The sequence below is a fragment of the Nycticebus coucang genome, chromosome 5 (assembly GCF_027406575.1).
Source record: "Nycticebus coucang isolate mNycCou1 chromosome 5, mNycCou1.pri, whole genome shotgun sequence".
Taxonomy (NCBI): Eukaryota; Metazoa; Chordata; class Mammalia; order Primates; family Lorisidae; genus Nycticebus; species Nycticebus coucang.
The window spans coordinates 128497620-128522070 of NC_069784.1; the positions used below are offsets into that span (position 1 = coordinate 128497620).

At 37.8% G+C, this 24451-nt stretch overlaps 1 pseudogene; it reads left to right on the forward strand.

Annotated features, from left to right (window-relative positions):
• Positions 1-980: 980 nt before the first annotated feature.
• Positions 981-23095, forward strand: LOC128586746 (myc target protein 1-like; annotated as a pseudogene).
• The last annotated feature ends 1356 nt before the right edge of the window (positions 23096-24451 follow it).

The window sequence follows — 24451 nt, forward strand, 5'->3', positions numbered from 1 at the left end:
ATGTCCATTAAAATTGAGAAGATAAGCAGGAACTATCAGGGTTAATGAAAGTTATGCAAGAGTTCACGCTAGAGTCACTCTAGATTGAAGAAGCCAGATCATAGTTATGCAGTTCAGTGCAGTTACTAAGCACAGTTGGGCCCTGTGATTCACACTGCCAACGGCCTCAGTGTTCTGAGAATCTAGGCTAAACCAGCAAAGCTCACAGACAGACTCTGGAAATTTTAACTAACCTGCATCTCCCCCAAATGTGGCTCTTTCCTATGTTACTTCTCCGTATATACTTTACCATGAGAAACAAATTTCCGTGATCTTTGTAATTCTTGTACAGAACTTAATATTCTTTTGTAAAGGAAGGTTTTGCATTTATGTTTCCCCTACTTGATTTTAAATAAATTCCTTCAATGTAGAAACTGTTTCTTTCATATTTAAATCCCAATTTAAGAGTTGCAAGAAATTACATATAAATTATAATTAGATATTTGTGATATGAAATAAGAAATAACTTTTGAAAAAAATTAATATAACACCTAGTGAAAGAGACATTAAGAATCTTAATTAAGCATCTGAAATTTATAAACAATGGATTATTAGGTAAAATTAATTGCACTTGAGTAGAACATGGAATTCTGAATAATCCACTTCCTCCCCCCACACACACCAATTTACTATATAATTTTTAAGAATTGGGAAACATTCTATTTCTAAGTTCGATGTAAATTAACTCAGAATGCTGTGGCTGAGAGTTTGGAGTGTGCCTATGTGTGTCAGTAGGTGATGGGGAAACACCAAGAAAAAGAGCCTATTATCCTGAAAACAGCTTTGGAGGTGGCTGGAAGGAGAGTACTTAGGAATTTAGCTGAGGAAATGAGGAGAAGGACATTGTTTTGTGTCTCAGGACCATGTGGAATTCCAAGATAAGGAAAACAGTTGCTAATTTGAGTATAAAAGCAGGAAACATGATACACTTATTTCCTTCCATGAAAACAGAAGTACATGAGGGCTTGTGTGAAAGTTATTTTTCTCTTGCTGAACTATAAAGACATAGAATCAAGCTGCTGCTTCTGGAGATACTGTTTTTTTTTCTTTCTTTTCTTCTCTTTTTCCTCTTTATTATGGATATTATGGCTAATAACACAACAAGTTTAGGAAGTCCATGGCCAGAAAACTTTTGGGGTAAGATATTTTCTTTTACTGTTTGAATTAAAAAATTAGGATGCACAGAAATGTACTGAATAATTTATTAAAACATTGGAAAACTCTGAGACACTTTGTTTGCTACAAACTGATTCCTTAAAGTTTTCAGAGGTTTATTACAAGAAATACATATTATATAAAATGTCTTTAAAGTGGGTATGAAGACATTTAAGAAGAATCAGGACAAGTAGAGATTTTGGCTGGTGTTACAAAATATAAATAGAAATAATGAGAATAAAAAATCAGAAAAGGAAAAAAAGTGAAAGTGATTTCTGTTTCGAATATGGAACATGGATTTGGTCAGAAGAATTAACTTTTATTTGTCTATAGTTATAGATTATGTATCTTATTTTAAGAAACCAAGATTTTCTATAGAGGGAACTTTAACGTATGTTGTCAGTGCTACAGTGTTTAATTTCCAAAGAGAATTTATTTTTCCCCCACTCCTTCCAAAGAGAATTTAAATAACAAATCTATACTTAGATGAACTAATTTAGAGCGTGATAACAAAGATAAAATGTGGAATAATATTATGAAATTTGAGAAAAGTATAGTAGAAAAGATTAAGTGGAAATAAATTAATGGAAGCCTGTGATGGGAAAAAGGAACAATACAAAAGGATTTTTTGGCTGAATCCAGCCACAGCAAATTACAGTGTCCCCTGCTGCTGACTAAGGGCACAGGACTGTGCTGAGGTCAATACTAGTTTCTGCAGACCAGAGGTCCAAGGAAGGGCAAAGGCAGGAGGCTGACACGTACTCTTGAGTTCAGAGAAATTTTAAAAACAAAGGTAGCAATTTGAGTTAAATTCTGAAAAAAAATTAAAACAAAAAATGGCATTTATGAAGAGCTCTATAGCCCTACTTATGCCCAGAACAAGATCTTTTACCTTCTTAGAAAACTACTTCAGCGATACTGCTGTGATTCGAGGCAGGATTTCAGGAACTTTCACGTGAACCATGAACAGTGGCTGTTTACAGCAATTTCTCCTGATTGTCAACCATCACAAAAATTTGTACAAAGTAAATTAATTCATTATTTTTATTTTTCACCAGACATTTATATTTACTTCAGGCCTTAAAAGGATGGCTATTGGTCAACATCTTAATAGAAACATATAACAAAATTAAGAAGAAAAGTGGGCATTATGCTTGCACTGTGTAAAGAGTGATGTTGGTAATGGTTATTCTGGGCAATTAGCATTAACAGTAAGACCTTGAATTGTGGCGGGGGGGGGTCCTAATTATATGTTTGTTAAAATATTATTTGCTGTCTTCATCTGTACAGAAAGTAAACATGCTAAACACACATGAAAATTAGCTAGTTTGACTAAACTAAACTCTTCACTACAAAAATAAGTAATTATACAACTTATTCAAAAGTAAAATAACTCTTACAAAAATTAATTTGTGGAAGCCAGATATATTTATTCAGCTACCCAAAATTAAAATTCCAGTCTACTTAAGGAAAAAAAATGACTACCTACTGACTAAAACATTAATAATAATCATTAAAATGAACCTAAATTTAATAAGAGAATAGTTTAGTTGCAGCCTAAAAATTTAGAGGTTCTTTATATGGAAATCTGTGCTTAAAATGGAATTCAAACTTACTATTATTCCAAAGAGTTCCTTTCTCTCAGTGTGTGAACATAATGCAAAACAGGTGGGAACAATGAAAACCAGGCAGAGGGGTGCTGCGCTGACAAGCGTTAGCAAAACCTAACGAGGGTATGGTGAGCAGATACCATGTTTGATGATTTGGAAAAATATATGAAAGATTTTATTATTGCTAGTGGGGAGAAGCATTAAATATAAAATGTCCCTGTAGATGTAAATACATAAAATGCAAAGGGTTCTTGAAATACAAAGGTCAATTTTTAAATTTCCATTTCTATATCTAAGATGCTATCTCCTTTGATCACTGGCTTCCCAAAAATGTTATTTTCAGAATCCTGTACACTGCATTGCATTATTTATTTCTCCCAAAATCTACTGTCTTCTTGGTACTTTGAATTCAGAGAATAAAGAATAGTTTAGAAAAGCAAAACTTTTATGTTGGACCATAAACAGTTCCCAGACTTACCATACTTAAGATACATAAAAAGTTGTTTTACAAATGTAACATTCTTGGTTTACTTTAATGAGTACTGAAAAAAACAGCAATGTTAGGTTATTACCAATAACGACAGCTTACATTTTCATAGTTATCACTCACTAAAATTTAGTAAATGTGTGCAAGTATTAAGGTGATTAGTGCAGGGTTGGCCACAAAGTTCACTGAGAGTGTCGACACAGTCACCACCTTGTCCCCCTACCTACCTTTCCTTAATGGGCTTCCCTTCTCTATAAACGTTCCCCATAAAAGCAGCGAGAAACACGGTCTGTGAAAATTCACTGTGCCTTGCTCTAAGGAAATAGAAGAAAATATCACAGAAGTCAGTTATTCTCTTAGAATTTAAATCCCCCAGAAGATAACACTTTTAGTTGTTGCTATGTCTTGCGTTAGATGTTTTTTCCTTTGAGCTGCGACATGAAAAATTGGGGGACAGCATAGGTACAGGAGCTTGCATTAATTCGCCTAGTTGAATCTTCATCTGAAGTACCATGTCTCACTCAAGAGGATTACACCCTTGGGGGTGATGCAAATATGAGCCTGTATAGTTTAGAATAATGTATGACAACATATGGTAAAATAGCAATGATTGACAGCATTTTACAGGAGTTAAAAACTATATGGCAGAGATGATCCTTAAAACCTTTACAGAAACCCTAGAAAGTGAGATAAATTTCACGGAGGGAGACAATTCTAAGAAGGACATGCTAGTCATTCATTTTGTCACTCGGTTCATCCGCTCTCTCAGAAGCGCTGGCTGACCCCAGGAAGCAAGGTATTAGGAGTCAGGGACAGAAATAAGGCCCGGCTTGAACTGAATTTCAAGGCGCTCAGGAGAAATGTTACCAGCAAGTATACAGAAGTGCAAACACCCAGGCATGATTATGATGACGCGAACGGCTTCACCACAGGGGCAGGTTGGAAAGGCAGGTGGGCGGCAGACTCTGTAAGATTTTCCACTTTAGTGTGAAAGTTTGAGCTCATTTATCCTAATCGCTTGCGACGCAGTGACTAAGCCTCTCCCTGTGGCACCTCCCTAGTTATTTTCTCAAGGGCAGGGAAGGGTATGAGGTCCCGGGAATCCTAGTCTATCTCCGGGAACGGAGGGCGCGGATCCCTGACGCTGGGTCAAGTTGTGGCCTCTGCTGACATCCACAGACATGGACTTCTTGTCGGCTTTGGGGCACGGACTTTCTCCTGCTGACTCCATGGCTGAAGTCCCTCGCTATAAAATCTGGCTCATATGATGTGTGTAGTATTAGCGAACAGTACGGGTTTTCCTGACTGTAGCTCCCTCTCGTCTACTGGCCCTTATTCAGGTACTTTTCCATCGGACTCAGTGGCACAGAACAATCTCGAGTATGGTCTCATAACCCGAGAGCTGCAGGAGGCTGAGGCTGTAACAGGTGCCCTCACCCTGGGTGTAGGAACTCCGCACTGCCCTCACCCCACACTCCACTTCCTGCTCTGCCCTTCAGACCCCAGGGCTTCTCTGGGGGCCTTACCAGCTTCCCCTTCTGTTAGCTCCCCAGGAAGCTGGGAATGGGCGCCCGTTTCTCTAGGATCACCTAAGTCAATCTGCAGCTCATCCTAGGGAGGGACCGGGTGATGCATCCCTCCTCCAAAATCCTTACTGGTCATGCACTGTGAGTGTTTCTCTTTGTTTTTAGGAAACTTCTCTTTTTCTTTTTTTTTTTTTTTAAGCCATTCTTTTTTTGTATTTAAAATTGTCCTGTTAAATATTTAGAAGCTCCACAGGTGGTGGTTAATGGAATTTTTCCCAGAGTAAATTTCTTGGATTGAAACTGTTCCAGTTCTTCCACGGTTAGTTTATCTTTGGGTGTGAATAATACATTATCTGTTGCAAAGATGCTGTTTGATACCAAGAGAGAGGTGGATATGCCGCTATTACCAAAGACGTCATTAGATGGCTTGGAAAAAGCAGCGTAAGAATGTGAGCCTGGACTACCAAAGCCAGCCACAGAACTACACTTCCAAAGGCCGGGGCCACTGGAGCTCTGACAGGGCTGCTGCTAAGGAAGCTAGAAATCCTGAAAATTCAGGTGATCCAAAACTAGAAGCTTCAGGGTTTTTAAATGGAAATGAAGTGGCCGATGTGACTTCAGATTTCCCAAATCCAAACCTGGAGTAGAAGTAGACCTGGCAGAACTAACAGAAGTTACAGCTCCAAATGCTGGAGGACTTCCAAACACAGAAGGGCTTCCAGAAGGGGCAGTGACAAACCCAGGATTTGTATTAAAACTAAAATTCTGAGCATTACCACTGCTGCTGCTATTAACTGGAAAACCTGGTGATCCAAATGTTGCTGCTTGCCTACTACCAAATCCAAATGTAGGTGGTGATTGGTTTACTCCATCCTTTGTATCAGAGAGCAAAGCTACTTTAGTTGATATATTTAGATTTTTCAGTTCATTTACTCTGTTCCTCCACTGATTTATTAACTATTGGACTGAATTTAGCTGAAACATTAGGTTTCATTTTCATTGGTGAATAAACAGAAAACATCCACTGCCCTGATGATTCCCAAATCTCCATATCTTTTACAATCCCTTCTAGAAGTTTCTTTTCCTCCTTCTGTCCATCAGAGCTAAGTGAAGCAAATGGGTTCTCTGAGAATCCAAAGCCCCTGTTCCTTCCAGTTGAAGCTCCAGAATCAAAAGAACTAAAAGATGGCTTTTCTTGATCTCTACTGCCCCCCCCCCCCCCCATGGTGTTGATTTGGTGAAACTGGATGGCTGTTTTACGCTGGAATATCTCTGGTTGGTGGTATTCCATCCACGTCTGTTGCTACCTGAGGGCTGTTGCTGCAGCTGATGCCGTCCCCCGCCCGCACCCCTGGCACCAGGATGTTCCTTCCAACACCGGTCAAGAAACTTCTCTTCATAATGCTCATGGAAATCGCCATGGTTTATTCTTCCCAATACTGTTCATGATGAAAAGTTAGGTTCCTGAGTCCTTCAGGTTCTTAGCATTTTGAAAATGAAACAAACCAAAAAAACAAACAAAACAAAACAAACAAACAAAAAATGCCTTCTCTCTCAAAGTATCTAGCTATTACAGTATAAATGTTGGTTTCAAATTTTTTTTTTAGTTTTCTAAAAAATAAATGTTTATTTCAAATACAAAAAGTAATGTTAATACATTTTCCAAATTGTGCCTTCACTTTTACAAGTATAAAACAAGAGTTCTGAAAAACTGTTTACAATTAGGTATAAAATACTTAAGAATATAATTTGATATTTACAGTGGGCATTTGAAAAATAAGTTTTGATAATATAGCTTTGAAACAAAAGTACATTTACAGTCCCAGGTAAATAAACAAGTCCCTAACTAAGGAACAATCCTCCCTCAAGATAGACAGATAGAATTTCAACATTAAGTCAGTGTAAGTATTCCTCTTAAAATAATGATAAACTTGACTCATAATGTGTAAGTTCAAACACCTTGTGGTCTCCCTGACAAATACGATCTATTTCTTATGTCTGCTGGCCCATAGAGTTCTCAAACCATTTTAATCAAGCAATTTCAGTGAAATATATAATGTAAGTGGGAACCAAACTCTCCAACTGAGAAATCTCTAGTATGGCAATTCTGAGTATTTCCGAGTAGATATTCTGAACAGAGAATGACAAATTTCTCAGTGGCAATTATGGACCACGTTTTGTAATTACTTGACAGGACTGCACCCGAGGCTTCTGTTTCTCTTCTCCAGATGCATCTGTTTGTAGGTTTGAAACAAGGCTTTTGAATCCTTTACTGGATTTTGAAGCATCTCAAATCCATCTGCACTGAAGTTTCTCTTGGACAGTCTTATTTTTATTTATTGTATATATTTAACAATTCATTCAATAATTTAAAAGTGAAGCCCTGACTTCTAGGCATCCTTTCTAGCAATGTTAATTGTCTCTAGGTTAATCGGAGGGTTGTGAATTGATATGTTGGGGAGTCATGTGCTGTCAGGTGGAGGAATCCTTCACTAATCCCTGAATATGTTATATCTGGGGGTCACAGGATGCCCCCAGACAAGTTGAAGGGGAAGCAGCCTTATGGGCGGGACATAGTGACCAAAGATGTCCAACATATTCTCCCCAAAGGAGTAAACAAGTATTATTTCTCAAATTTGTTTCCTCAGTTTGTACTTTTAAAGGCCTTAAATATATATGTATCATTGCATAGTAAGGCTCTATTAATTATTTCTCTTATCTCAGTTACCTAGAAAGATTGGAAAACAAACATTTAAACTGATGCATCTGAGTTACCAATGAGAATTATGAGTTTTGCTTCTTCTAGAATTTCATCCCAACGAAACCATATGGTATTCATGCATACAGCCTCTTCCCTTCATACAGTATTTCTAACACTGATCCATGCTGAGTGTTGGCAGCTTAGTACTAACTGAGTAGTATTCCTTATGTATCGTAAATTGTTTATCCATTTCTGTATTGGTGGACACCTCTGCTGATTGCAGTCTGGGCTACTGAAAATAAAGCTGCAGTGGGTATTCTTCTAATAAGCTTTTGGGGATGTATGTTTTCATTTTTCTTGAGTTACCTCTTAGAGGTAGAATTTCTAGATCATAGTCTGGGAGAGTCCACTTATATATGAAACAAAGTTTTTTTCAAAGTGATTGTACAATTTGACATTTCTTCCAACATGATGAGGGTTCCATTCATTTCACATCTTTGCCCATGGGGGGAAAAAATTCTCAGCCTTTCCAATTTTAACCATGTGGTCAGCCCTTAGTCATATCTCACTGTGGGTTTGATTTTCTGATGGCTAATGATGTTGAGCAGTGGTTGGCAAACTATAGGCTAAATATGACCCGTAGCCTATTTTTATAAATAAAGTTTACTGGACAATTTGCTAATGTGTATGGTTGCTTTGGGCAGAATTTCGTACTATTTTATATGTAATGTATGGATAAAATGTTTAAATTATTTGCTGACTGGATCTTTGTATAGCAGAAAAATTTTGCTGAGTCTTGATACTGATTTTTTTTGTGTGTGCTTATTGGCCTTTGAATATAGTTGCTCCTTGCATTATGATGCAGCTATGACCTGAAAAGCCCATCATAAATAAAAAATATTCTATGCCAGAAATGCATTTAATACCCAGATAAGCCAACAGAAAGTAACAAAATTCATAAGTTAAACCATGATGAGTCCAGATGCTCCTCAACTTGTGATGGGGTTATATCCCGATACACCCATTATACTGTATTTTCTGTATTCATTCTTCTGATGATGGATGCTTACGTTGATTCCATATTTTGGCTATTGTGATAATCCTGCAATGAACATGGAAGTACAGATACCTTTTAGAGATACTGATCTCATTTCTTTTGAATTTGTACCTGGAGGGATTCATGGATCCTATTTCACCATTACTCTTAAAGAACATCTTTGCTGGAGATTTTGCTGGAGATCACATTCTCAGATGACTGCTTCTTACCACTTTAAACTATCATTGTTTCCTATGAGAAGTGAGCTAGGTTCCTCTGGAGGTGGATGTTGGCTGGGTCTTGGCTCCCAGTGTCACGAATGAGCACCTAACCATGTGCCTAACCATGACACTCAGTCATGACAGGTGCAAAGTAATAATGATCACAGACATTTGCTGCACAGCAAAGGCAAACAAACTGCAAGAATAGGAGAGTCTGCAAGAGCAACACGGTCGTCTCAGTAAGTGGAGATGAGACCTGGAAGTCTGAACGCACACTGTCCTGCCTTTCCCAGCAGGACTGGCTTTGGGGTAACTGACAGGTTGCTTTCTGCCTTTGGGGTAACTGACAGGATGGGGTTATGTAATGAACTTCTCAATAGACATGTGTCTTCCCTGAACCTCCCCTAAGAACTTACAGGGGCTGAAAATTAGCAATTTTAATTATATGATAACAAGCCTTATGAGCCCAGGTCAGGGTAGGTCACTAGGGGCTCCTTGCTATCTATTCCCCCCAGGTAATGGTTCCTCACTGTATCTTGATTCCTACTGTAGGCCCAGCCACACCCCTTAGTCTACTGTCCTATCAAGGAGGTAAGTTAGAGGCTGTGTTAGTGTCTCATGCCAGGCCCAGCCACTCTGCTCTACGTGTCAGGTGAGAAGTGTGTGTGTGTGCGCGCGCGCACGCACATGTGTTCAGACAGCATGTCTTTCTTCTGAGGCAGCCTTGGAGGGCAGCACGGGCCATGGCTGATTGTGGTGGCAGCTGTGGTGGCGCTGCTGGAGCCCAGCTGCTGCCACATTGAGGGCCTGTTGGGTGTCAGCCTGGTGGTGCTCCTGTATAGGGGATTAGGAGGTGGCACCCAAGCCAGACCAGCACCACCCAATAAATAGTTATTCAAATCATTGTTTTTATAAATTTAGTATATTATTATCATTATCATTATTTTTAATGTGGCGGTGTTCAAGATTTTTTATCTTTGATCTTTAGTTGTTCAACTGTGATATGCGTAGTTCTTTATACATTTTATGCTTGGCTTGGTTTTACCAAGAGTCAATGTGTAGATTAATTTCTTTTGCAAATTTTTAAAACTTTTGGTCTAATTATTTACTCAGTTTTTTTTAGCTTTATTCTCTCTTTCCTTCTGGAACTACAACTACACATATGTTAAATGTTTGTTTTTATATTGTTCCATCAGTGCCAGAGGCTGTTTTTATCATCCAAGTATTTTTTTTTCTGTTCTTTGAATTGAATAAATTCTATTAATATATCTCTCAGTTTGCTCATTCTTTATCTCTGCCATCTTCCTTTCACTGTTAAGCTCACGGCACAAATTGTTTGAGTTCTGATACTCTTTTAATTCCAAAATATCCAGTTGTTATTTCTTGTGGTTTCTGTTTCTTTGCTGAAATTTTCTACCTTTTTATTCACATTATGATAACTATCCAATGATTATTCAGCAAATCACTTAATATGGACAGATGAGTTACTGTATAATTTCTGCTTGCTAATTCTAACATCTAGGTCATCTTAGAATTTATTTTATTTTTGTTGTTGTTGACTGCCTTTTCTCAATCATAGGCATAAGAAATTGTTTATAACTAAAATTTTGGAGTCTTCCTCTCTGGTTTTCTCTTTTCCAGGATTTCCTTCTCACATTCTAGCAGTTCTGGTTGTCACAACCTTTGTCCTCTGTTGTTCAAGATCAGAAATACTGCTGGGTTTCAACCGTAGTTTTATCTGCCTCCCACAGTTCAGACTGAAAGCTGCCCTCCGACTGTAGGAACTTGCCTAGTGCTCGCTGTTCTTTTCTTCCAGGTGGCAGCACCTCTCTAGCAGCTGCATACATTTGGTCATTCTTCAGTGCCTGTAGGTGGGATTTTCTTTTCGTATATTACTTTCAGTGTTTATAATCATTATACCTGGAAAAGTCAGTCCATAAAAGCTAATATGGAATCCTACCCATCCTCATATGTTTTTGTTGCCGATATAATCTTTTGTAATGTCACCTTCCTCATTCCTGATATTGGTATTTCACTCTCCCAATAGGATGTTCTGGCAGAAGAGATAATACATAGAAAATACTCTTTAACTTATTAGAATTAATCCAATGTTGTGCCCTAAATAGTATTCTCTCTAAAAATCTTTTTGCCAAAAGTCTTCCTTTTGCCTATATACTATAACATATCAAGAACGACATGGCCTGCTTTGGTAAAATCTGAGCTCATGATAATTAATAACTGCAGAGAGTTTTTGAGTGTTTTAATCAGTATTCCATTCTGTTACTGATAAAATCATTTTCAGAAATTGGAATTATTCAACTCTAGGCCACTAGATGGTGACCTCCACTAAATTTTAATACCAATGGCTAGAATTTGAGGTATTCATTACATTTACTGTAAACCATGTTCAATATTAGAATCTTAGAATTAGATGCCACTATAGTAGTTGTGGTTATTAGGTCAAGAAGAATAAAATGAGTCGATTAAACGATTCAACTGTTAGCAGTAAGAACTAGCATTCGTTGAGGGCTTTTCATGTCGCATGCACTTGCCATCGTGTAGATACAGGTTACAAATTATGACAACAGTATTTAATTTACATGACATGCCTTACCAGTGTTAGAGTTTGTTCCTTTTCCCTTCAAAGGGAGATATACATTTCTAAAAGTTAGCATTAGTGACATTATATTTTAATTGTAAAATGTAATATTGAGGTTTATTTTTCTTTTCTTAAGATTTTTGGAAAGTAAGAAGGCATCCAGTTTTCCAAGAAGCAATATCTCTGCCAATTACTTTGTTATTTTGAGTTATATTTCCTGCATGGCTTGGCAAAAAAAAAAGTTTCCAAAATGTATTGCCAAAAGTCTGCCAGAATGGAATTATATATATGAAAATTTAAAGCTGTTCGACCAATATATGGTGTTTTTATGATATAGTTTCTGAATTCTACAGTGTGGGCAGTTCAGAAAAGTATTACTTATAGTTAAATAAAAGGAATCATTCTGGAGGACCATCCAGGACCAGGCTGCACTTCAGTTATGACAGCAGACATTTTTTTCTCATTGCTTTTCTGGATTTCTACAGTTATTTTTGCAGTTTGGACTTAAGAGAACTTAACAAGATAGATAAATATTTTACCATGTATCATAGGAGGTCTTTGAAATTCTATGTCAACGCTATCACTTAGAATTATTTTAAAGATTTTGCATGTATAGTGAGGTTACAATATTTAATTCAATGATTTCTAAGACACATATTTTACTGACTTTATGAGTTATGAAGTCATTTTATGGTATGTGTACCCAACTGAGCAAAATTAAGCAAATTCCTATGAAATGCAGTATTTTTTTCCTGATTCATTTTTATAACTTCTGTACCTCCTTCTAATCCTACTTTACATTTAAAATTTAAATTATGTATTATTGAGACATATAGACTATTTTCCTGAATCTCATGTATATTTTAAATTCACAATTTAATCCTTTCCAGCTATCTATATAACCCGATATTTGATGACATTTTGAGTAATTTCCCCATATTTGGAGCTCAGATTATAAGTCTACAATGCCAAATTAAAATTTTATCATGCCACAGAGGATAATTATTTTAAATAGATAAATTGTCAAATTGCTTTCCTAGAAATATTATTCTAGTGCCTCAAAAAGCAATCTTTTTACTCACAAAAATGAAATTTGTCTTTTAAGATTGTGATAGTCCAAGATATTCTTTAATAACTTATCTACTGGAGTTTGGATAGTATACACTAAGACAGCGGTTCTCAACCTGTGGGTTGCAACCCCTTTGTAACAATGAAAATACATCCTGCATATCAAATATTTATATTACAATTCATAACAGTAGCAAAATTACAGTTATGAAGTAGCAATGAAAATAATTTTATGGCTGGGGGTCACCACAACATGAGGAACTGTATTAAAGGGTTGCGGCATTAGGAGGCATTAGGAAGGTTGAGAACCACTGCACTAAAAGCATGTATAGAACTTCTATAACCTTTAAATGCTTTTATTGGGTAATTAAATCTATTTTTCCTTCTGGATTCTGTTTTTCTGAAATAAAGGAAATATCTCTTTTTTATTTCACTCATTACACCTGTTTGTAGTGATTAAATAGGTTTATACACACACAAAAGACATCAACTTTGTCAATGTATTTGTTTCTTACTTTATATCATAAATGAGTGCAAATAATTGTCTCCTGATCAGTGATAGTTGTCAATCAATTACTAAGATAAATCAAGTGCTAGTTCTACCACATAAATCTATTAAAGGGGCGGAAAAGTAGACTCTCTCTCTTTGTGGGAGAAGCACCAAAGCATTTGTGGCCACTCCTCCCTGTATTCTCACAACCCCAGTCAGCTTATTTCCAGTCTACACTCGTCTCAATACTGAACCCCTGATAAGGAGTTTGGTAAGGTGGTATGTCCTCCTACTTAACAGTCACTCATTTTAGTCTAGAAACTGTTGGAGGTTTTATTGAAGATTGGATACTTGAAGTAGATCTTAAAGAATGAGCTTCCTAGACAGAAGATGATTAAACATTGAATCCAGATATAAGGAGAAATATGTAGAAAGGCAGAGTTTTAGAGAGAATGGCACACTTTGAGACAGTGAGAAAATAACCATGGCTCCATGGTTAGATCGGGGGTAGTGAATGGGAAAATGTTGGGAACAGTGAGCCTGTAGGAGTCTTCTAATATCCAGAGTTTGTCCATGCAAAGCACAGCCTCAGCTACCTGCTGTCACACAAGAGGCAGTAAGGTAGCACTTCCATTTGGGGAAGGTATTCCCTCCTTGTCCCACCTCCCAAATAGGAAATCTGAACAAATGAAGTCCTCTGAGAGGATACGTGTGTGTAACAGACTCTGTGGAGGTTCAGGGGACAGGAATTTCATTATCACAAGGTCAGGCTACCAGCATGAGCTGGATCTTGGAAACAAGAAAGAACCCAGTAGTCAGCACAGGTCAAGTTATCAAGGACTCAGAGATACAGTGCCCATCTGGGAGCTCAGGAAGTATGACACAAATCAGTCAGCTCACCAGATGGCTCTATCTCAGCACTTCCTCTCCCAGAATGAGCACAGGAAGTGAGGCATCATGAAGGCTGCAGGTGGGAGAAAGCACAGTGACTGATGGAAGCATGCAGAGGAAAAGGCAAAGTCAGAGTGAAGGAATACTTTATCAACGTGGCATGTTCATTACTAATGTCACTCAAAAGGAAATGATCTTTGCATTTCAATTGTAACTCAACAACTTATTATATTACCTAACATATGGCTTTAGTGAGACTGCTTTTATTTCTTATTTCTTAAAGATAATAAACTATCATAAGCAACCTGAAACTTGTTATTTATTTGGCTTGAATAAATGAAAACATTAGTAGCTTTCATTTGTTCATATCTACCTGGCACCATCTTGTATTTCTCTAATTCAAAGTATGTTTATTTTATTTTTTGTTTTGTTTTTAGCTTTGGCTTTGTGTGTGTGTGTGTGTGTGTTAAATCATAGCTGTGTACATTAATGTGATCATGGGGCACCATACACTGGTTTCATAAACCGTTTGACACATTTTCATCACACTGGTTAACGTAACCTTCCCGGCATTTTCTTTTTTTTTTTAATTTATTTATTTTTATTGTTAAATCATAGCTGTATACATTAGTGCAATCAAGGGGTACAATGTGCTGGTTTCATATACAATCTGAAATATTCTCATCAAACTGTTCAACGTAGCCTTCATGGCATTTTCTTAGTTACTGTATGCAGGCATTTGTATTCTGCATTTAGTAAGTTTTACCTGTACCCATTGTAAGATGCACTGTAGATGTGGCCCCACCCATTACCCTCCCTCCACTAAATCCTCCCCCCTCCCTTTCCCTTCCTTGGTCCTTTCCCCATAGTCTTGTGCTATAGTTGGGTTATAGCCTTCATGTGAAAGCTATAATTTAGCTTCATAGTAGAGCTGAGGTACATTGGATACTTTTTCTTCCATTCCTGAGATACTTTGCTAAGAAGAATATGTTCCAGCTCCATCCATGTAAACATGAAAGAGGTAAAGTCTCCACCTTTCTTTAAGGCTGCATAATATTCCGTGGTATACATGTACCGCAATTTGCTAGTCCATTCGTGGGTGGATGGACACTTGGGCTTCTTCCATGACTTAGCAATTATGAATTGGGCTGCAATAAACATTCTGTTACAGATGTGTTTGTTATATTGCGACTTTTGGTCTTCTGGGTATAAACCTAGTAAAGGAATTACAGGATCGAATGGCAGGTCTATCTTTAGGTCTCTAAGTGTTCTCCAAACGTCCATCCAGAAGGAACATATTAGTGTGCATTCCCACCAGCAGTGTAGAAGTGTGCCCTTTTCTCCACATCCACGCCAACATCTCTGATTTTGGGATTTTGTTATGTGGGCTACTCTTACTGGGGTTAGGTGATATCTCAACGTAGTTTCGATTTGCATTTCTCTGATGATAAAGGATGATGACCTCTTTTTCATGTGTTTGTAGATTGTGCGTCTGTCTTCTTTAGAGAAGTTTCTATTCAAGTCCCTTTCCCACCCTGAGATGGGATCATGTGTTCTTTTCTTGCTAATACGTTTGAGTTCGCTGTGGATTCTGGTTATTAGACCTTTTTCGGAGGTATAACCTGCAAATATTTTCTCCCATTCTGAGGGCTGTCTGCTTGCTTTACTTACTGTGTTCTTGGCTGTGCAGAAGCTTTTTAGTTTGATCAGGTCCCAGTAGTGTATTTTTGATACTGCTTCAATTGCCTGGGGAGTCCTCCTCATAAAATATTCACCCAGGCTGATTCCTTCAAGAGTTTTCCCTGCACTTTCTTCAAGTATTTTTATAGTTTCATGCCTTAAGTTTTAATCTTTTATCCAGTGAGAGTCTATCTTAGTTAATGGTGAAAGGTGTGGGTCCAGTTTCAATCTTCTGCAGATTGCCAGCCAGTTTACTCAGCACCATTTGTTAAATAGGGAATCTTTTCCCCACTGAATGTTTTTAATTGGCTTGTCACAGATCAAATAATGGTAAGTAGCTGGATTCATCTCTTGGTTCTCTATTGTTTTCCAGATATGTACTTCTCTGTTTTTGTGCCAATACCATGCTGTTTTGATCATTATCGATTTATAGTACAGTCTCAGGTCTGGTAGTGTGATTCCTCCTGCTTTGTTTTTATTTCTGAGTAATGTTTTGGCTATTCGAGGTTTTTTCTGATTCCATATAAAAAGAAGTATTATTTTTTCAAGACCTTTAAAATATGACAATGGAGCTTTAATAGGAATTGCATTAAAATTATATATTGCTTTGGGTAGTATAGACATTTTAACGATGTTGATTCTTCCCAGCCATGAGCGTGGTATGTTTTTCCATTTGTTAACTTCTCTAGCTATTTCTTTTCTTAAAGTTTCATAGTTCTCTTTATAGAGATCTTTCACGTCCTTTGTTAGATAAACTCCCAAATATTTCATCTTCTTTGGCACTATTGTGAAAGGAATAGAGTCCTTGGCTGTTTTTTCAGCTCAGCTATTGTTGGTATATATAAAGGCTACAGATTTATGGGTGTTGACTTTGTAGCCTGAGATATTGCTGTATTCCTTGATCACTTCTAAAAGTTTTGTAGTAGAATCCCTAGTGTTTTCTAGATATACAATCATGTCATCTGAGAAGAGTGAAAGTTTGATCTCTTCTGACCCTATATGGATACCCTTGATCGCCTTTTCTTCCCTAATTGCAATGGATAAAACTTCCATGACAATGTTAAAGAGCAATGGAGACAATGGGAAACCTTGCCTGTTTCCTGATCAAAGTGGAAATGATTTCAATTTAAGTCCATTCAATATGATATTGGCTGTGGGTTTGCTGTAGATGCCTCTATTAGTTTAAGAAATGTCCCTTTTCTTAAGTGTTCTGATCATGAAGGGATGCTGGATATTATCAAAAGCTTTTTCTACATCAATTGAAAGAATCATATGGTCCTTATTTTTTAGTTTGTTTATATGTTGAATTACACTTATAGATTTACGTATATTGAACCAGCCTTGAGACCCTGGAATAAATCCCACTTGGCCATGGTGTATAATTTTTTTGATGTGTTGTTGGATTCTGTTTGTTAGGATCTTATTGGGTATTTTTGCATCAATATTCATTAGTGATATTGGTCTATAATTTTCTTTTCTTGTTGGGTCTTTCCCTGGTTTGGGGATCAAGGTGATGTTTGCTTGGTAGAATGTGCTGGGTAATAGTCCTTCTTTTTTTATATTTTGGAAAAGATTTAGTAGTATAGTTACTAGTTCTTCTTTAAAGGTTTGGTAGAATTCTGACATAAAGCCATCTGGTCCTGGGCTTTTCTTTTTAGGGAGATTTTGTATAGTTGATGCTATTTCAGAACTCGATATAGGCCTGTTCAACATTTCCACTTCATTCTGGCTTAGTCTTGCAAGGTGGTGTACTTCCAGGTATTGGGCGATTTCTTTCAGATTTTCATATTTCTGACAGTAAAGTTTCTTGTAGTATTTGTTAAGGATTTTTTTGAATTTCTGAGGGGTCTGTTGTTATTTCATCATTACCATTTCTGATTGATGAAATTAGAGATTTTACTCTTTTTTTCCTGGTTAGGTTGGCCAAGGGTTTATCTATTTTATTGATCTTTTCAAAAAACCAACTTTTGGATTTATTGATCTGTTGTATAATTCTTTTGTTTTCAATTTCATTTAGTTCTGCTCTGATTTTGGTTATTTCTTTTCTTCTGCTGGGTTTGGGGTTGGAGTGTTCTTCAGTTGCTTGACATGTCCCATTAAGTTATTAACTTCCTCTCTTTCCGTTTTCTTGAGGAAGGCTTGCACTGCTATAAATTTCCCTCTTAGGACTGCCTTTGCAGTATCCCAGAGGTACTGGTAATTCGTGTCTTGATTGTTGTTTTGTTCCAAAAATATGGTGACTTCCTTCTTAATCTCGTCTATAACCCATCTATCCTTCAGCATAAGGTTGTTTAACTTCCATGTTTTTGTATGGGTATGCAGCTTCCTGTTGTTATTGAGTTCAACTTTTATTCCATGATGGTCTGAGAAGATGCAAGGAATAATTTCTATTTTTTTTTTAATTTGCTGAGGTTAGATTTGTGGCCTAGGATGTGGTCAATTTTGGAGTATGTTCTGTGGGCTGATGAGAAGAATGTGTATTCAGTTTTGTTGGGATGAAATGTTTTGTAGATGTCTGTTAAGTCCAGATGTTGAATGGTTGAGTTTACATCTAAAATTTCTTTGCTTAGCTTCTTTTTGGAGGATCTATCCAGCACTGCTAAAGGGGTGTTAAAATCTCCAACTACTATGGAACTGGAGGAAATCGAGTTGCTCATGTCTGTTAGAGTTTCTCTTATAAAATGAGGTGCGTTGTGGTTGGGTGCATAAATATTAATAATAGAGATCTCATCATATTGAGTATTACCTTTAACAAATATGAAGTGTCCATCCTTATCCTGAATTATTTTAAGCCTATCGCGTCTGTGAACAAGATAGCAATGCCTGCTTTTTTCTGCTTTCCATTTGCCTGGAATATAGATGACCATCCCTTCACCTTGAGTCTATATTTGTCTTTTAATGTAAGATGCGATTCTTGTATGCAGCAGATATCTGGCTTGAGTTTTTGAATCCAGTCAGACAACCTGTGCCTCTTTAGAGGACAGTTTAAACCATTCACATTAATTGAGAATATTGATAAGCCTTTCGAGAGTCTAGTGGACATTTTTAATCCTTTTGCGACTGTGGAAGTTGGAATTTGATCAACATTTTCTGGGTGAGTTTACTTTTGTGGTGGAGGATTACACCGGTCTTCATGGAGGATCGGTCTGAGAATATCCTGGAGAGCTGGTTTAGTTATGGCAAATTTCTTCAACATGTGAATGTCATTGAAGTATTTAATTTCTCCATCATAAATGATACTCAGTTTAGCTGGGTATAGGATCCTGGGTTGAAATTTATTTTGTTTTAGGAGATTAAAAGTTGATGACCATCCTCTTCCAGCTTGAAAGGTTTCAGCAGAGAGATATGCAGTTATTCTAATATTCTTCCCCTTGTAGGTAATGGTTTTCTTTCGTCTGGCAGCTTTCAGAATTTTCTCCTTCATATTAACTTTAGTGAAATTGATTATGATGTGTCTGGGGGATGTCTTATTCGGGTTGAGTCGTGCTGGAGTTCTGAAACTGTCTGCTATCTGAATTTCAGAATCTCTTGGCATATCTGGAAAGTTCTCCTTCATAATCTCATGGAGAAGAGACTCTGCCTTGTGAAGCCACTTCGTCATTTTTGGGGATCCCTATAAGATGAATATTGCTTTTCTTTGAATTATCCCAGAGCTCTCTGAGTGATCTGTTTTTGCCCTCCATTTCTCATCCTCTTTGAGAGTTTGGGAGCGTTAGAAAACTTTGTCTTCAATGTCAGAAATCCTTTCTACTGCTTGCTCCATTCTGTTACTGAGGGATTCTACTTTGTTTCTCAGATCTCTGAGGGATGTAACTTCTTGTCTCAATGTGTCAAAGTCTTTGGTCATTTGGTCTTTGAATTTGTTGAATTCTTGAGATATCTTTTGGGTTACTGCTTAGAGTTCTAGTTCAATCTTATTTGCTATCCAGATTCTGAATTCGATTTCTGACATCTCAGCTATTTGTTTGTGCATAGGATCTTGTGCTGTGTCTGCCCCATTGATCCTCAGGGGAGTTGATCTACTCTGATTATTCATATTGCCAGAGTTTTTCTGTTGATTTCGCCTCATGATTGTTTTTCACCATTGCTTCTGGCCATCGTCAGAGTTGGGGAGGTGTCTCTCCAAGATTAGATCCCAGCAGGATATCTCTATTGTTGCTTGATCTTTTTAGGGAGTGACCCTGTGTAGTTCCTCTGGGGCTGCTCCAGATAGGGAGTTCTGGTTGTGGAAGCAGCTCCGGCGTGTGACACACCCAGATCCAGCAATAGGGCAGGAGGTGGTGCGCACAGTTCTGGGAGTGTCTGGCACCCAATGACTTTGGCACAGAGAACCCAAGGCTCCAGCAGTCTCTGGCCAGGAGAAGGGCTCTGCGTAGAGGCAGGGAGGGCTCCAGAGGGCACACGGCTACCAGTATTCCTGGCCAGACGAGCAGACCAGTGTGGAGGCTGGGAGGACACAGGAGGGAGGACGCAGTGTTGCACAGCTCCCGCAGTTCCTGGTCAGGGCATGCGGAGGCCCGGTTGGTGCAGGGTCACAGCACAGATCTTATGGAGGTCCGGGCAGCGCCAAGCCCAGGAATTTGAGGTTGCTATAAGCTGTGACACACCAGCACTCTACCCAGGGCAAAAGCCCGAGCCTCCAGTGTGCCAAAACTGTCTCACTCTACCCCTAAGGGTTAAGGCTGTAAGGCAGCTCAGTCCCCGCCTTTAGGCTGCTCTGTCACTAGGTTACTAGGTCCCGCCCAATCCTTGCTCTGGGACCCTGAGGGCGGAGCATGCTGGGGCAGTTCTCTCACACAATGGCTCCCTGCAGCCCAGCTCAGTGGCTCTATCTGGGGCCCCAGACAATGCCCAAAGTTCTCCGCACTGCTGTTCAAGCTCTCCCCAAGGCAGTTCAACTGAGTGCCAAGTCCAAAAACACCGAAACAGTTCACAGGTAAGGCCTTTCCAGTTTGCAGTCTCACTGCTGCTTGTACTTACAGTTACTGGCGTGATTAGGTCGATTGAACACACGCAACCACTTCCCAGTTTCCCACTGTTTTTGTCCTTCTCTTGGGGTCCAGAAGTCCCTTGCTGACTCCCTGTATCCTCAGGGGATGATTATAAGCAGATCCCACCAGCCAGAGGTGTCTGGAGTCTTATCTCCCCAGACTCACCATGCCCAGTAGCAAGGAAGCTGTTACTCAGCTGCCATCTTTAATCTAATCCCTGGCATTTTCTTAGTTCTTGTGCTAAGACATTTACTTTCCACATTTACTAAGTTTCACATATACCCTTGTAAGATAATTCAAAGTATGTTTAAATGAATGATGCATTCTCTGAATTACAGTTTAAACTCTACTTTATTTGAAGATCTATTTCAAAATCAATTCAGCTATTTGTTCTCCTTTTTTTCAGAGGACCTTATAATGTCCTTCACAGTATCCATGGCAATTGGGCTTGTAATTGGAGGATTTATTTGGGCTCTGTTTGTGTGTCTGTCTAGAAGAAGAGCCAGTGCACCCATCTCACAGTGGAGTTCCAGCAGGAGAACTAGGTCATCTTACACCCATGGCCTCAACAGAACTGGATTTTACCGCCACAGTGGCTGTGAACGCCGAAGCAACCTCAGCCTGGCCAGTCTCACTTTCCAGAGACAAGCTTCCCTGGAGCAAGGAAATTCCTTCCCAAGAAAATTAAGCTTCAGGGCTTCTACTTTTCATCCCTTTCTGCAATGTCCACCACTTCCTGTGGAAACGGAAAGTCAGCTGGTGACTCTCCCCTCTTCCAATACGTCTCCTGGCATCAACACTTGCCACAGTCTGAGCCGTCCTGACCTCCACTGGTCCGCTAACAGTCTTCGAGTTGGGCTGTCAACACCGCCCCCACCTGCTTATGACTCCATCATAAAGGCATTCCCAGATTCCTGAGGAGGGTACTTAGGTTTTTCTTTCTTTCTTATCTTGTCTTTTATGGAATGGACGATATAAATACGCTAAACAGAATTTCCAGGGCATAACTCAAACAACTAATGAATTTCAAGTTGAAATACGGCCATGAATGTTAGACATTACAATGTAAAGCAAATTGTCTTTGAATATAATTTTTCCTTATGGCTCACAATGTATGTTTTTCCCAAATAGTTACACATTTATGTATTTGTATTCAATGGGAGGCTTATCAAAGATAATCACTCTAATCTGAGAATTAACTATGAGGCAGTATGTATATTTTTGATTAAAATAGATTATTTGTGGTTTACAATCCTCATTCACTTTCCAACGTGACTATAGAGAGAAAAAAATCACTTTGTCACCCTAAAAAAATTTCAATCTTAAGGAATTTTAATTTCACTTTCTGTAGAATGACAAGTGAAGCATACAGCCATGTCACAAACTTGGGTTTGTAATGGATTATAGGAGGACAAAATGACACAACAGAGGAGATTGTAAAGCTCCTGATTCCACTGTGAGAAGGGTGGAAATCAATCACAGGAAGCTGAACTCTGTTGGTGTCATAGGATGCTGTATTTTTGGCAGTTATATATTTTTTCCCAAATGGATTCCTTTTGTGCTTTCCCCAAGAATAGTTATCCACATTATTGGGGTAGAGTTCTTGGGTTTACTGACATAATGATACAACTTTTCTTCCTGGTTATAGAATTGTTAGAAAAGCATCAGCAACACATCCAGCTCATTTGACCTAAAAACCAACTTTGAGTTGAACACCAAGCTCACAGTTTTCCTTAAGGATAAATTTTCTTTTTTACAGTTAGATCTGGCAACTGCAAAAGCACTTTATCTGGGGATCATCTCTTATAACTTCATAGACAAATAAGTATGAGTCACTGAGGAGAGAGTTTGTTATTGAAATACATGTTATACCCATGAAGACTGATTCTTCCTGGATTGACTCTTCATCATCAGGCATCATCCCTTGTTTGCTCTAACATGAATTTCAATCCCAAAGTCTCTGAAGAGTCTGTACAATGACAAAACCATGCCATGTGGTTGTCAGTGCAGTTCTGTGAGGATTCTACTTCAACAGGTGGCTGCCCTTCTGAGGGAAGATGCATCCTTAAATATGTGCACCAAACAACTTTTAGTGACCAGATGTCTGTGGCTGCCCTTTTCACTTAAGGACATGAGTTCATTGAAGTATTACTCAAAACCCTGTGTTTCACAGGCCAGCACTGTGAATATTTAGCTTATGTTGCTGTTTATTTCTTTGAACACTGGGATTCTCAGTGAAAAAAAATGTACTCTCATTTTAGTTTTCACATTGCAGTGGTCACAACTAACAGTGTCTGACTATGGCTCGAGAATGCAAAAAGTTTTGTAATAGGAGATTACACATAGCATTTTTCCTTAGCTTATGTTACCCATCATTCTTCGAGGACAATTAATCTTCACAATACCTATAGATAAATGTTCTCTAATCAAATGTAGCAGAAGGAAAGAAAGAAAAAAAGGACAGGAGGAAGATAGAAAGATATAAGGAAGGAAGAAAAAAAAGCTAACAGGAAGACCTATTTGTTGTTGGTTTTTAATGGGAATTCAGTAGTTGTCATATCACTAAGATTTCAAGCGAGCATTAGTTTAGTAACGTCAAAGTTTAAAAGCAATCGTGAACAAAAATATGAGGAAAAAGACTCTACATATGGCAAAAAAGTTATTAACTCACATAAATATAAAATGAAAAACACTCAGACCCAAATAGATAAATTAGTAAAGGACCAAAATAGGTAATTCCCTATAGAGAAAAGTTAATTGATCAATGTGTATGCTAATTTTTTTTAAATTACAATGTATTGATATATACACACACACAACAGCAGGCTTCTTTTAGATAAAATATTCCAACTATAAGCTGATCACAAATCTTGTGAAATCAAGTGGCTCAGACAAGCTGAAAGTAAAAGGTTAGGCAAAGTTATATTAGAGTGTACCTTGTGTGAATAGCAGAAGAAATTAGTGAAGATGAAATAAGATGATTACTTCACATAATTAAAGAGCATAATCCCAAGGAAATGTAAGTAATCAATGTAAGGTTAGAAATGTCTTTAGAGAGTGAGAAATTTAAAAGAATATTTGAGTAACTTTGGAAGGCTGACTTTATAAGAAGACTGAACATTCTAAGATATGTTCTAAATGTTTGAGTAACTTTGGGAGGCCAACTTTATAAGAAGATTCAACATTGTACGATATTTTGTACCTAAATTAATTTATACACTAGATGTTATTTCAACCAGGAGCCTGTCATACATGCTTTCATTTTTTTTTTGTGTATATATATTTTTGTTTGTTTGTTTTGTTCATTTGTATCATGTTCATTGAGTGTACAAAGAATTAGGTTACACCATTTGCATTTGTTAGGCAAAATCTCTTTTATAATTGTGTCCTGACCCAAGAGGTGTTCCATAGAATATAACCACCATCCCCTACATTCCCCTGTCCCTGCTTCCTTGCCCACCTGACCCCCACCTTGAATTTATTTGAGTTTTCTCTTATGTGGCTATGTATTAGATCATCTACTGGCTTCATATTAGAATTGAGTACATTGGATTCCTGCTTCTCCATTCTTGTGATACTTTACTAAAAAGAATGTGTTTCAACTCTATCAAGGTTAATACAAAGGATGTAAAGTCTCTATTGTTTTTAAGGGCTGAATATTATTCCATGGTATACATATACCACAGCTTGTTAATCCATTCCTAGGTTGGTTGGCATTTAGGTTGTTCCCACATTTTGGCAATTATAAACTAAGCTACGATAAACAGTCTAGTACAAATGTCCTTATGATGAAATGATTTTTTTTTCGTCTAGATCTGTGCCTTGTAATGGGATTGCAAGATCAAATGGGAGGTCTAATTTCAATTCTTTGAAGATTTTCCATACTTCCTTCCAAAAAGTTTGTTGTCCCACAAACTGTAAAAGTGTTTCCTTTCCTTTATATCCATGCCAGCATCT